The sequence below is a fragment of the Martes martes genome (assembly GCF_963455335.1).
Source record: "Martes martes genome assembly, chromosome: 4".
NCBI classification, from domain to species: Eukaryota; Metazoa; Chordata; class Mammalia; order Carnivora; family Mustelidae; genus Martes; species Martes martes.
In genome coordinates this window covers 151,040,138-151,053,225 of record NC_137891.1, presented here as the reverse complement: position 1 = coordinate 151,053,225, position 13,088 = coordinate 151,040,138, and the positions used below count along the sequence as shown (strand labels likewise).

The 13,088-nt window shown below is 36.4% G+C and overlaps 1 protein-coding gene across 2 annotated transcripts in view; it reads right to left on the bottom strand.

The window, feature by feature from the left end:
- Positions 1-13,088, bottom strand: part of EPS15 (epidermal growth factor receptor pathway substrate 15) — a 140,986-nt gene that overhangs the window by 44,495 nt on the left and 83,403 nt on the right. The gene's annotated exons all lie outside the window — the stretch shown is intronic.

Genomic DNA, 13,088 nt, shown 5'->3' with positions numbered 1-13,088 from the left:
CCTAAGTCTCCTTCATATATAGCAGTAGTTTTATTCATTTTCTAGAACAGCTTTATTGAGATAAACATACTATACAACTCACCCATTTAAAGTGTACAATTCAATGGCTTTTAGTACCTTCAGAGAGTTTCGGAACCATCACAATTTATTTTTAGAACATTTTCAATCACCCCAAAAAGAAACCCTATACCCACTAGCAAGTCACTCTCTATTTCCCTCCCAATCACCCCAGGCAACCATCAATCTACTTTCTATCTTGATAAGCTTTGTCTATTCTGGATAGTTATTATAAATTAAATCATACAACATCTGGTTTTCTATGACTGACCTCTTTGTGACTTAGCATATTTTCAAGGCTCATCTGTACTGGTATAAAATAATTATTTTAAACAGCTTTATTTTATTTTCTTATTGTTTCTTTTTTTTTTTCCAGTGTTCCAAAATTCATTGTTTATGCACCACACCCAGTGCTCCATGCAATACATGCCCTCTATAATACCTACCACCAGGCTCACCCAACCCACCCCCCCAAAACCCTCAGTTTGTTTCTCAGAGTCCACAGTCTCTCATGGTTTGTCTCCCCCTCCAATTTCCCCCAACTCGCTTCTCCTCTCCATATCCCAATGTCCTCCATGTTATTCCTTATGCTCCACAAGTAAGTGAAACCATATGATAACTGACTTTCTCTGCTTGACTAATTTCACTCAGCATAATCTCTTCCAGTATCATCCATGTTGATATAAAAGTTGGGTATTCATCCTTTCTGATGGAGGCCTAATAATGGACCATATCTTCTTTATCCATTTGTCCATTGAAGGGCATCCTGGTTCTTTCCACAGTTTGGCAACTGTGGCCATTGCTGCTATCAACACTGGGATACAAACGGCCCTTCTTTTCACATCTGTATCTTTGGGGTAAATACCCAGTAGTGCAATTGTAGGGTCATAGGGTAGTTCTATTTTTAATTTCTTAAGGAATCTCCACACTGTTTTCCCAAGTGGCTGCACCAACTTGCATTCCCAACAACAGTGTAAGAGGGTTCCCTTCTCTACAGCCTCTCCACTTGTTGTTTCCTGTCTTGTTAATCTTTGCCATTCTAACTGGTGTAAGGTGGTATCTCAATGTGATTTTGATTTGAATCTCCCTGATGGCTAATGATGATGAACATCTTTTCTCATTTGTGTTTCTCATTTGTCTGTCTGTTAGTTATTTGTATGTCTTCTTTGGAGAAGTGTCTGTTCGTGTCTTCTGCCCCTTTTTTGACGTGATTATCTGTTTTGTGTGTGTTGAGTTTGAAGAGTTCTTTATAGATCTTGGATATCAGCCCTTTGTCTGTAGTGTCATTTGCGAATATCTTCTCCCATTCCGTGGGCTGCCTCTTTGTTTTGTTGACTGTTTCCTTTGCTGTGCAGAAGCTTTTGATCTTGATGAAGTCCCAAAAGTTCATTTTCGCTTTTGTTTCCTTTGCCTTTGGAGACGTATCTTTAAAGAAGTTGCCATGGCCGATGTCGAAGAGGTTACTGCCTATGTTCTCCTCTAGGATTTTGATAGATTCCTGCCTCAGATTGAAGTCTTTTATCCACTTTGAGTTTATCTTTGTGTATGGTGTAAGAGAATGTTCAAGTTTCATTCTTCTATACATAGCTGTCCAATTTTCCCGGCACCATTTATTGAAGAGACTGTCTTTTTTCCACTGTATATTTTTCCTGCTTTGTCAAAGATTATTTGACCATAGAGTTGAGGGTCCATATCTGGGCTCTTTGCTCTGTTCCACTGGTCTATGTGTGTATTTTTGTGCCAGTACCATGCTGCCTTAGTGATCACAGTTTGTAGCAAAGCTTAAAATCAGGCAATGTGATGCGCCCAGTTTTTTCTTTTTCAACATTTCCTTAACAATTTGAGGTCTCTTCTGGTTCCATACAAATTTTAGGACTGTTTGCTTTAGCTCTTTGAAAAATGTCGGTGGAATTTTGAATCGGGATGGCATTGAAAGTATAGATAGCTCTAGGCAGTACAAACATTTTAACAATGTTTATTCATCCAATCCATGAGCATGGAATGCTCTTCAATCTTTTTGTGTCTTCTTCAATTTCTTTCATGACTAAAATTTGATTTACGTATCATAAAATTTGCCCATTTTAAGTATACAATTAAGTAAGTTTTAGCAAATATACAATTGTACAACCATCATCACAACCCAGTTTACACCACTTCCATTATCTGAAAAGTTCCCTCATACTCCTTTGCAGTCAATCCTCACTCCTATTTGAAGCCCCAGGCAACCAACGATCTGCTGTCACTACAGTTTTTGCCTTCTGTAGAAATTTCATATAAACGGAATCATACCATACATAATCTATTGTATCCAACTTTGTAAACCTAGTCTCAGTTGTTGCATGTATAGGCAGTTTGTTCCTTTTTTTTTGCTGAGCAGTATTCATTGTATGGATACATATTTGATGGACATTTAGATTGCGCCCAGGTTTTGGCTATTATGAATAACAGAGCATATAATTTAAATAAATTATATTGCTCATGGTCTACTTCCTTCCACTACAACATAAGCTCCACTAGTTGGGAGGTATTTGTGAGTTTTGTTTACTGCTATCTTCCCAGTTCCCAGTATACAAGAGGTACTCCATAAATATTTGTGAATGATGAGTGTGACATCATAAAGATGTCAATTTTTTCCCAATTAATCTATACATTCCAATGAAAATCCTAATAAGGTTTTGCAAGAAGTCTGACAAGCTGGTTCTAAAACACATTTGGAAGAAAAAAGAAAAAGAAACAGCACAGTAAAATGTAAAAGGACTTAACCGACCAGGTATTATGAACTATAGGAAAACTAAAATAATTAAGACAGTTTGGTATTGATACAAGGATAGAAAAATAGATTGAGGGAGAAGAAAAGAGAATTTAGACAGAGATCTAGTATATGCCGAAATAATGATGTGAAAACATGACATTAAAATTGACTGGAAAGAGGAACCTTTTGTAGTTCATAAGCATGATGATTGGGTGTTCACGCCATTGTGTGACATATAGCTCCCCTCAAACTTTGTTACAGCCTCAGCACATTACCCATCTGACACGAACTTGGAAAAAAAAATTGACTGGAAGGAAAAAGAATTAAATATTCAGTATATATGCTGGGCATGCCCATACGGTAAAGAATAAAATAAAAAGAAGACTGTAAATCACATTAAAGAGAAAAATAAATTCCAGGTATATTACAGACCTAACTGTGAATATCAAAACTTTAAAATGTATGGAAGATAAAATTTTAAAAAAAATGTATGGAAGAAAATAGAGATCTCAGTGTAGGAAGGAATTTCCTAAAGATTAATCATTTTTAAAATGCTATATTTATTTATGTACTATACTTTATGTTTAATGACAAAAGCTACAGAAACTAAAAAGTTACACTGGGAAATCTCTGTACCCTCTGCTTAATTTTACTATGAACCTAAAACTGCTCTAAAGAAAAAAGTCTGTTTAAAAAAAAATACAAGAGACCTTGGCAAATAGATGAAAGCAGCCACTGCCATTATCATTACCACATGAAACAGAGCAGCCAAGATGGCCTGATTTATATGTCCTCTAACATTTGGGGTTCCTCGCCTGGACCAAAGAAAATAATTTGAGTGGCTATTTTCCCAATTCTCTGAAGAATGGTACAATACTAGTACCACTGCAGATACACAGGAGAGAGATTAATTGTTTATAAAAAGGTTTCCAAAAGGAATTAGGACTTAATTCTCTCCAGGAACCACAAGTGAGGAAGAAGAGATTGATAACTAACACATGTTTTGGGCAGGAGGTGGGCAGAGATCTCAAAAAAGATGAAATAAAATTGTGAACACAAATTTCTAAAAATAATGGTATCTTTTTAATAACATACTATTCAAAGACCCCATCAATCACTCATCAGAACAAGAATCTAAGAACAACAAAAGAAAAACTTAGAAGACAGTCTCTGAATGACTGCATGACTACACAAAACAAGGACTTCTACCATAGCTCTTATAATGTGCTAGGTATTGTTCCAGACTCTACATATATTAATTCATTTATAATCCATATGACAGATCTATGAAGTAGGTACTATCGTTATTCACATTTTATGGATGAGAAAACTGAGGCACAGATGGACAAGTATTTATCCAAAGTTACAGTTAGCAGGTAATGGATTCAAACTAGGTTCTAGATATTCCAGAGTATGAGTCCTTAATCACTAAGCTATACAGTGTCTATAGACCAAATGTCTCACAAGTATGCCACTATTTTTCAAATATATGTATATGCTTCTGTGATTAAATAAAACATTGAACAATGCTTTTAATAACCGATTTTTACTTGTATTTTCTCAACCAACTGATTGATCTAAAAATGCAATTACTATCATGCTGCTTTCTTTAAAAAGTTCCCTTCAAAAGGCCCACACAACGGATGATCATGAAAGTCTTTTGTGTGGACATTCCATGAGTCTATGTGATTACAGATTCATAATGGTAAGCTCCATTGGTACTTTATCATTAGTCTGCCGGCAAGCCTAAATTTTTTCATGCCTAAATTATTAACCTTGCCGATACTGTTAGCCGATCCACACTCAAAATTAAGATACAGTTTTAGATATGCACCTAGCATTGGTTCTCAATAGTTTTCACTATCCCTTCCTTGATTCATATTTTGTTTTTCTTTGTTTCTTCCTGTTCCAAATGTCCAACTTTCTTTTAAAAAGTAACTCATTGTAAAGGAGAGTTCTTTAGTCCCTCTGCAAAATATATAATGGCTTCCTCTTCCCTGTAGGATAAAGTAAAACTGCCTACAAGATACATCAGACCCTTCAATACTGGGCCCCATGTTATCCTTCCTCTTCTATTACCCTCTTTTCCTTACATTCACCTATACCCCAGCCTCAATAAACCATCTTCTTTCTCTAAGAGACAATATACTTCAATGTCCCAGTGCCTTTCTTAAGCCATTTCCTCTGCCTTGAGTGTTCTTCCATACCATCATTACCTGGAAATACAACCCATTCTTCAAAGCCAAACTTAATCTCTGACTCACCTTGAGCCTTCTTTACTGTATTCTGATCGCAGTTTGTCCTTAACCTCTATTATCACACTTACTACACTGTATTATAGTTACCTCTAAACACTAAACTGAAGGACAGAGCCAATGTCTCATCTTTCTTTGAGACATTCTAGTACAATGCATAGCACATTCCAGAGGATTAATTAAACAATGATGTGTAACTACCACAAAGTTTCTAGTACCTGGTAGAAACTCTTGGAATATGTGCCTGAGGTTGATAGAAAGAGAGGATTTCATGTTCTTTTACTGTTCTGTGAAAACCTTCACTCTGCACTTAAACTATAAGTCAATATTAATAGTAACATCAAAATGACCTATGATAAATGCTTTTTGTTAAATTAAAATAATACCTAAATTTCTATACTGGTTCAATATTTTCATCGTCTATAGACCAAGATTGATCTGACATTTAAAATTTCCATTATATGGAAATAATTTTTACTGCTTTAGACAAATTACTGTGGCATACACCTTTCTTGTGTTTTAAGCTTATATATTTGTATGTCTTTTACATAACACTATGTACTATTCTTATTCTTCAGGAAAGTGGAATAACAGCTTCACTTTAACACAGTAACTGGGAAAATTACAGTGGTTTGAAAATTTCTTATAGGTAAATTATTAATTTTTTTTAAATGCCAACTACAGCTCAAGTAATTTTATTAATTTTGGAATATAATCTATCATAAAAACCTTACTTTGGTCATAAAGTTATTGCACAATTTATATATAATGATATGCTAGCCTAAAAAGCATTTTTTAAGAATCCTGTGGAAAAATTTTTTTTCTTTCCCTTTAATTAAAAATGTTCAGGGGTGGGTAAAGGAAAAAATATCTGTTATTTAGTCTCATCCTCAAATACTCTAGACTGATTTCCCACCGTCTCCCAGCCCTCCCCCCACCAAAATATCTTGGACTTCATCTCTAATACTATTTAGTCTTTATAAATAGATGCAATTTTGATGCCTCTACTTCTATTGTAAATCTTTTTTTTTTTTAAAGAATTTTATTTATGTATTTATTTGACAGAGAGGCAGACAGGCAGGCAGAGAGACAGAGGAGGAAGCAGGCTCCCTGCTGAGCAGAGAGCCCGATGCGGGGCTCGATTCCAGGACCCTGGCATCACGACCCAAGCCAAAGGCAGAGGCTTTAACCCACTGAGCCACCCAGGTGCCCCGTAAATCTGCTTTTTTAAAAAAAGATTTTATTTATTTATTTGACAGTGAGAGAGAGAGAGCACAAGTAGGGGGAGCAGGCAGAGGAAGAAACAGGCTCCCCACTGACCAGGGAGCCCCATATGGGGCTTAATCCCAGGACCCCGGGATTGTGACCTGAGCCAAAGGCAGATGCTTAAGGACTGAGCCACCCAGACACTCCTACAAATCTAATTAAAAATAAAATTTACCTTAAATGGGTCACATAACATAAGAAAATGTCTAGGGGGAGGGCGCTAATTAGTTAGGGGGACTCAGTCAGTTAAGCAGCCAACTCTTAAGTTTCAGCTCAGGTGTGATGTCAGACTGAGTCCCTAGTCAGGCTCTGCATTGAGTGCAGAGTCTGCTTGAGACTCTTTCTCTCTCTCACTCTGCCCCTCACTTCCCCCCTGCTCTTTTCTCTGTCTAAAATAAAGAAATAAAATCTTTAAAAAAAGGAAAAGAAAGAAAGAAAAGAAAATGTCTAGGACCTAATGCTAATTTTTTAAAGCATGTACAGTATAATCACAAATAAATATAAAGCCATTTATGTATATTCATAAAAATATAACAAAATGTTAACAATGGCTCTTTGTAGAATGTGAAGTTGTAGGGTGTTTTAAATACTTTTCTATATTTTACAAGATTACTATGGACCCATATTACTTTTATAGCCTGAAAATGTCAAGTTTGGAGTTTTTAAAATATCACATACCTCTGGCGGTTTCATACCAGTATAAAAATATTCAGATGTTTCAAATGTGACCGAATTTTTATGTAAGAACTACCAATAGTAGGAATAAGGCTGGTTTCCTTTAATAAATAGAACCATTTTTCAAAACTAGTCTTTTACTGAGCCACTTTAAATACACTCTTTGAAGATAAGTTTGTGCAGAAGGAATGGGAATAAACAAGCCAATATAGTATTTACTCATTCTTGACCTTTCTTTTCCACAGAGTAAACAAATTCACTCAAATTTTCCAGGCTCACTTCTTAGCTCAGTAAAAATCCACATAGTAGTAACTATAGGCGTCAAGGGAAAGGTTACTGCAGAGGGAGAGGGACAACCAGGTTCCACGCTTAGTGCGGAGTCCAACTTGGGGCTTGATCTCGCAACCCTGATATCATGACCTCAGCCAAAATCAAGAGTCAGATGCTTAACTGAGTGAGCCACTCAGGGGCCCCATCTTCATGTCTATTTCTAAATATAATAAAAGATCGTCTCTTGGAGCATCTGGGTGGCTCAGTCAGTTAAGTGTCTGTCTACAGCTCAGGTCATGATCCTGGAGTCCCAGGACTGAGCCCCACATCGGGCTCCCTCCTCAGCGGGGAGTCTGTTTCTCTCACTGCCCTTCACCCTGCTCGTGCTCTCTCACCTTACTCTTGCTGTCTGGTTTTCACTCTTTCAAGTAATGAAATAAAATCTTAAAAAAAATCATCTCTTAAAAAGCGTAACACTAATCCATACATAAAAGGGCCTACTCTTTCAGGAAGCAAACTTAAAGTTATTAAATTGCACAAAATCAAAATGAACAGATGCAAACATACATACTACAAGAATCAGAATCAAATTTCACTGCAAAATTACTTGTAATGCTACCACCACTGAAATGCAATTTCCCTATCAATATCAGTATTCCCATATTCTTGGCTATTTTGTTTTTGGTATAGCTTGCTTATCCTGAGACTAAGTGAAGGCAACAAATGCACATCTCCCTCTTGGCCCACCTCCCCAAGCCCACCCCCCCCCAAACCCCGCCCTTGATTAGGGTAGTCGCAGGCTCTCCTAGCAAACAGTATCTTCCACTAACTAGGATAATTGTCTCTTAACTTTAAGGTAGTCCTTTGAGAAAATCCTCTTCTGATTCATTGCACGACTTCAGCACTATCAAATGCCATCCTATCAAGTACGTGACTGAAGACATTTGCAGAAGCCTTCCTGGTTATGCTCTACTTTGCATGGTCATGCTCTACTTGCCTATCTGTGCCACCAACAGAAGAAAAGGAGGATAATGGCAATTAAGAGACTTGAAAGAATGCAGTGAAAAAACTACAGTAATAGAGTGCCAAGGTCTGTTTTAGAAAAATACCAAAGCAGCCACATCCAAGGTTCCTCATCAAAGAAGGGATCTTTGAGCTAGTATCTTGGCTTTATTTAAAAAGAACTTTCGGGACGCCTGGGTGGCTCAGTTGGTTAAGCGGCTGCCTTCGGCTCAGGTCATGATCCCAGCGTCCTGGGATTGAGTCCCACATCGGGCTCCTTGCTCCGCGGGGAGCCTGCTTCTCCCTCTGCCTCTGCCTACCACTCTGTCGACCTGTGCTCGCTCTCTCTCTTTCTCTCTAACAAATAAATAAATTTAAAAAAAAAAAAAAAGAACTTTCAAGGAAAACGTCCTGTTTTCTAGAAATCACACAAGTTAATGAAAATGATAAACTCATCCCCATCCTTCCAAATCCCATGAAGTGTGACAAAGGTAGTAAAAAACAGAATTTAAACAAATACATAAAAACTCTTAGCTACAGTAAAAGAGTAAAATTTATTTTAGCAATCCAAGTGAGTTATACAACTGAAGAGGTAACTTAAGTATTAAACCTATTAAGCATTAGCAACATGAATACATTTGCCTCTGTTTCACATAAAATACAGAGTAAAAAATAAAGATACCAGTAACTTATGAATACTCACTTAAAAACCTCAAAGCATATATAAAGACATATACTTATACTAGTATATCTATACCTGAAGAATTATTAATGAGAACAGGGGAAATTTTAAATATTTCAGTAATCTTATAAAAATGTTATTTAACTGATTTTTTAAATTCTACAGACTAATCCAAAACTAGAAATAATCAGGTACATTCATTATGTTGGTCTAATTCTCAAAACGGAAGTTATAGGAGTATTCTTATTTATTTTTTTTTTAAGATTGTATTTATTTATTTGAGAGACAGAGAGAGATCACAAGCAGTGGGGAGTGGCAGAAGGAGAAACAGACTCCCCTGCTGACCCGGGAGCTGACTGTGGGACTCGATCCCAGAGTTCTGCGATCATGACCCTAGCTAAAGGCAGACGCTCAACCAACTGAGCTACCCAGGCACCCCTACAGGAACATTCTTAATATTAAAAAAGTATCAACTACAGAGCAAGATGTTTAGGTCAAAGAACAGAAAGGAAGTCTATTAAACTAGGTGGGTGTTAGAAATCCTCACCAACAGCCTGCCTTTATTTCCCAATCATATGCTTCCCAGCATGTTCTAAGAGCATTATCGCTAGGAAAAGAATGTTGAGCTCATGTATCTAATTTTACTTCTACCCAAAATAAGTCATCCCTCTTCATCTAAGGGAAAAAAAAAACCCAAGTGATTAAAATGAACCAAAAAGGGACAATTACTATGATTACTGAACCTTTACTGATAAAGTACAAATAAGTGGGGGCCTCTTTTGCAGGAGAGTAGCATGAACAAGTATGAACTTTATGGAAAAGTCTGACTTTATGAACCTACCATGCTCCCAATCCTTTTTGTGTAGGGTTTCTGGGTGTGTCTTGGCTATTTTTAATTTCATGCACAAAACTGAAGTTCATTCATTTCTATTGTGAACAGCTTCCTTAAATTTATCTCCATCTAATAATATATTATCAAATATAGTGAAAGAAATTTTCCACAGTACAATTTCTTACCTTAAGGAGTTTACAACAGAGGATGGAAGATACTAGAGTCACACACACCACATAGCACAAGAAGATAACCTACTGGACATACCATCTAGGTAAATACACACTCTTCTGGGAGTTCCAACATAGGAAAGACTAATATAGACTAAGAGACAGAGAAGGAAAACTTTTATTTAGAGAAGTGGTGGGATTTGAGCTGGACTTTAAGGCATGGGCAGAATTCACATAAGCAAGGAGATATGGAACATTCTAGATCACAACAGATCTAGAGGGTAGGAATAAGAAAGAGAATGTGTAGGGCACACAGATTAGAGGCAGACAATTAAAAAAATAAGTAATATAAGAGGAGGATCTGTATCTCATCTTTTTTTCCTACCTCCAATATATCCATGAGATATGACATCCTCCCATCATTAACAGCAGCAGTGGGCAGCAGTAAAGATTTTCACAGCTCAGAGTCATGATACTAAAATTGGTTTAGGAAGAAGGGCAAGAAGAGGATGGGCAAGAAGAGACTTGTGATCTGATTTCTAAATTTCAGATGTTAGGTAAAAGGGTGGCAATAATGAGAAAGAAAACACTTACAAAAATAGGAGAGTCCAAAACTGAAGCTAATTTTTTTCAACAAAATGAGACTCATTTTAGACACATTGACTTTGAAAATGATAAACATCGAAAAAAAAAAAAAAAAGAAAGAAAGAAAAGAAAATGATAAACACCAAAATGTCTAACTGGAAATGTGAGATTAGAGAGCAGAGGGCTTGATAAATATTTAGGAGTCACCAGCATATGGTGCCAGTGGTATGAAAAAGGAAGGGAACAACAAGGTAGAGGTATGTATCAGTCCCTGGCAAAGGCAAAAAAAGCAAAGGGCCAGACAGGCAGGAGACTATCTGGACTCTCTGACAGAACACAATTCAAGAAAGCAGGAACCAATGCAGAAAAGACCAATGGATCTGGCCTTAAGATTATTATTGGTTCTGGAAAGAAAAATTAAAGCACAGTTGTATGGGTAAACAGCAAACTAAAGAGGATTACCTGAAAGGACAGGAAGAGGAAAAAATGGCCACATAAAGAAAAAAGAAAAGAAAAGTGAAAAACAGGTTGGTAGCTAACATGGCAATAGTAACAGAAAAAAAAAAAAAAACCCACCAAAAACCAAAAAGGTTATTTTCAAACTGGTGAGTCCTGTGTGCAGACAGCTCTAAGTGAAGAAAGAAGTCAGAGAAGGAAGAGCTTGATGATGAAGGGAGGATAGATAGTAAGTAGATAATAGTAGGGTATAGAATTCTATTACTAACCAGAAAATTTACTAAACTTTTACATGGTACCAATCACTCTGTGAGGCACTGTAACTGCATTATCTCATTTTATTCCTACAGCAACTCTAAGTATTTGGTATTTTTATTATTCCATATTACAGAATAGAAAGCTACTGTGTAGAGTGTTAAATTACTTACTTAGGGTTACAAACCTAGGAAGAGTCAGAACCAGAATCTGAATTCAAGTTTGTCAGATACCATGTTGTTCCTACAAACTTCTATGCAACACTGAAGAAAAATACACAGGAGAGTGAATTCCTAATTCCTTAACTACTCAGAAGAAAACTTTAATAAAATTGTTTATAGGCAGTTTAAAGTAGGAAAGAATGTGGGTCTTCCTTCTCCCCTTAACAAACAAACAGAAGTCCAAACCATGTACCTTTGAGACAGAATGGCCTTTTATAGCTTTTTCCCCTTGGATCACTTTGGGCCTAGTTTCTCCACAGAACTTGATGAACTAGCAGTATTCCTCATATGCATTCACAGTGATCATTTCAGGAAAAAAGTTGAAGTTAACCACTGGTTTGTTTTTCAAGAAAAAAAATCTTGAACTGAAATCGCTCAAGACTGTAGTTCACAGGAATACAGATAAGAAACAAAAATTTAGAAATTAATTATGTAGCAGATTTCCTAATTTATCTGTCTTAGGACTAAAGACTACAGAGATACAAAACAAAAAAGAACTAGTCTTTTGGCACTTTGGTTGCATCTAAAATTTGGTTTCTGTGCTTGAGATATGAGCTCATATAATTACTATCTATGACTCTATTAAGGCGGAGAAAAGCAAGAACACTCAAAAAGCCAAGTTTGCATTAGGCAGACACTCACTAATAGGTCAAAACTACCTTACTTTTCTCCTGTCTTCACTTAGGCATTTCTCATTTAGAAAGTGGGGTCAGAAAGCACTGAAGTTCTTTGATTCTGCTATTAATTAATAACTCCAGTAAACTGCCTTTTGCCATAGAAATTAGAAAATAGGGGCGCCTGGGTGGCTCCAGCGGGTTAAAGCCTCTGCCTTTGGCTCAGGTCATGATCTCAGGGTCCTGGGATTGAGCCCCGTGTCAGGCTCTCTGCTCAGCAGGGAGCCTGCTTCCCCTCTCTCTCTCTGCCTACTTGTGATCTCTGTCAAATGAATAAATAAAATCTTAAAAAAAAAAAAGAAAGAAAATAGAGCACTAGGACTTAGAGTTACTTACAGATATTAATTATCCATGTTATTCCTTAGTCTGTGTCTCATTACCACTGAGTAAATCAGAGTTAATCAATAAGTAATGAAATCTACTTATTACCACTTCTGATAAGTTGTCTTGTGCTTCAGAAAATTGAAAATAATCACGAAAATTAAAAGTTTTAATTACATATAGATGTCATTTATCCATGTCATTCTTAGTCTAATGTCTCTTTACCACGTATAATACAGAGATACCTGTATTGGAGTGGAATGAATAATGAATCTACTAATACAAAACTTTAATCCAAAGTTCTCTTTTCAACGAACTTATGTTCAAACATTACAACTTGGTCTGTACTAAGCATGCTCCAAGATACCTTTTATTTACAGCACCCAATGAAGAAAATTAGACTCCCTCTGCTAATTATACATTCTGAATACAGCAAAGCTTAAGATTTAACATACACCTTACCACTAAGTGAAAAGGGACAAAAAAAAATCATGAAGAAATTTTGACAAGTAACAAAACTTCTAAAATTATAAGAAATCAAATATTCAAGGACAGCCCATTTAGCCTGAAAGAAACAATATAAATTTCAGTATTGTTCCAAACCAGCCTTGTAAA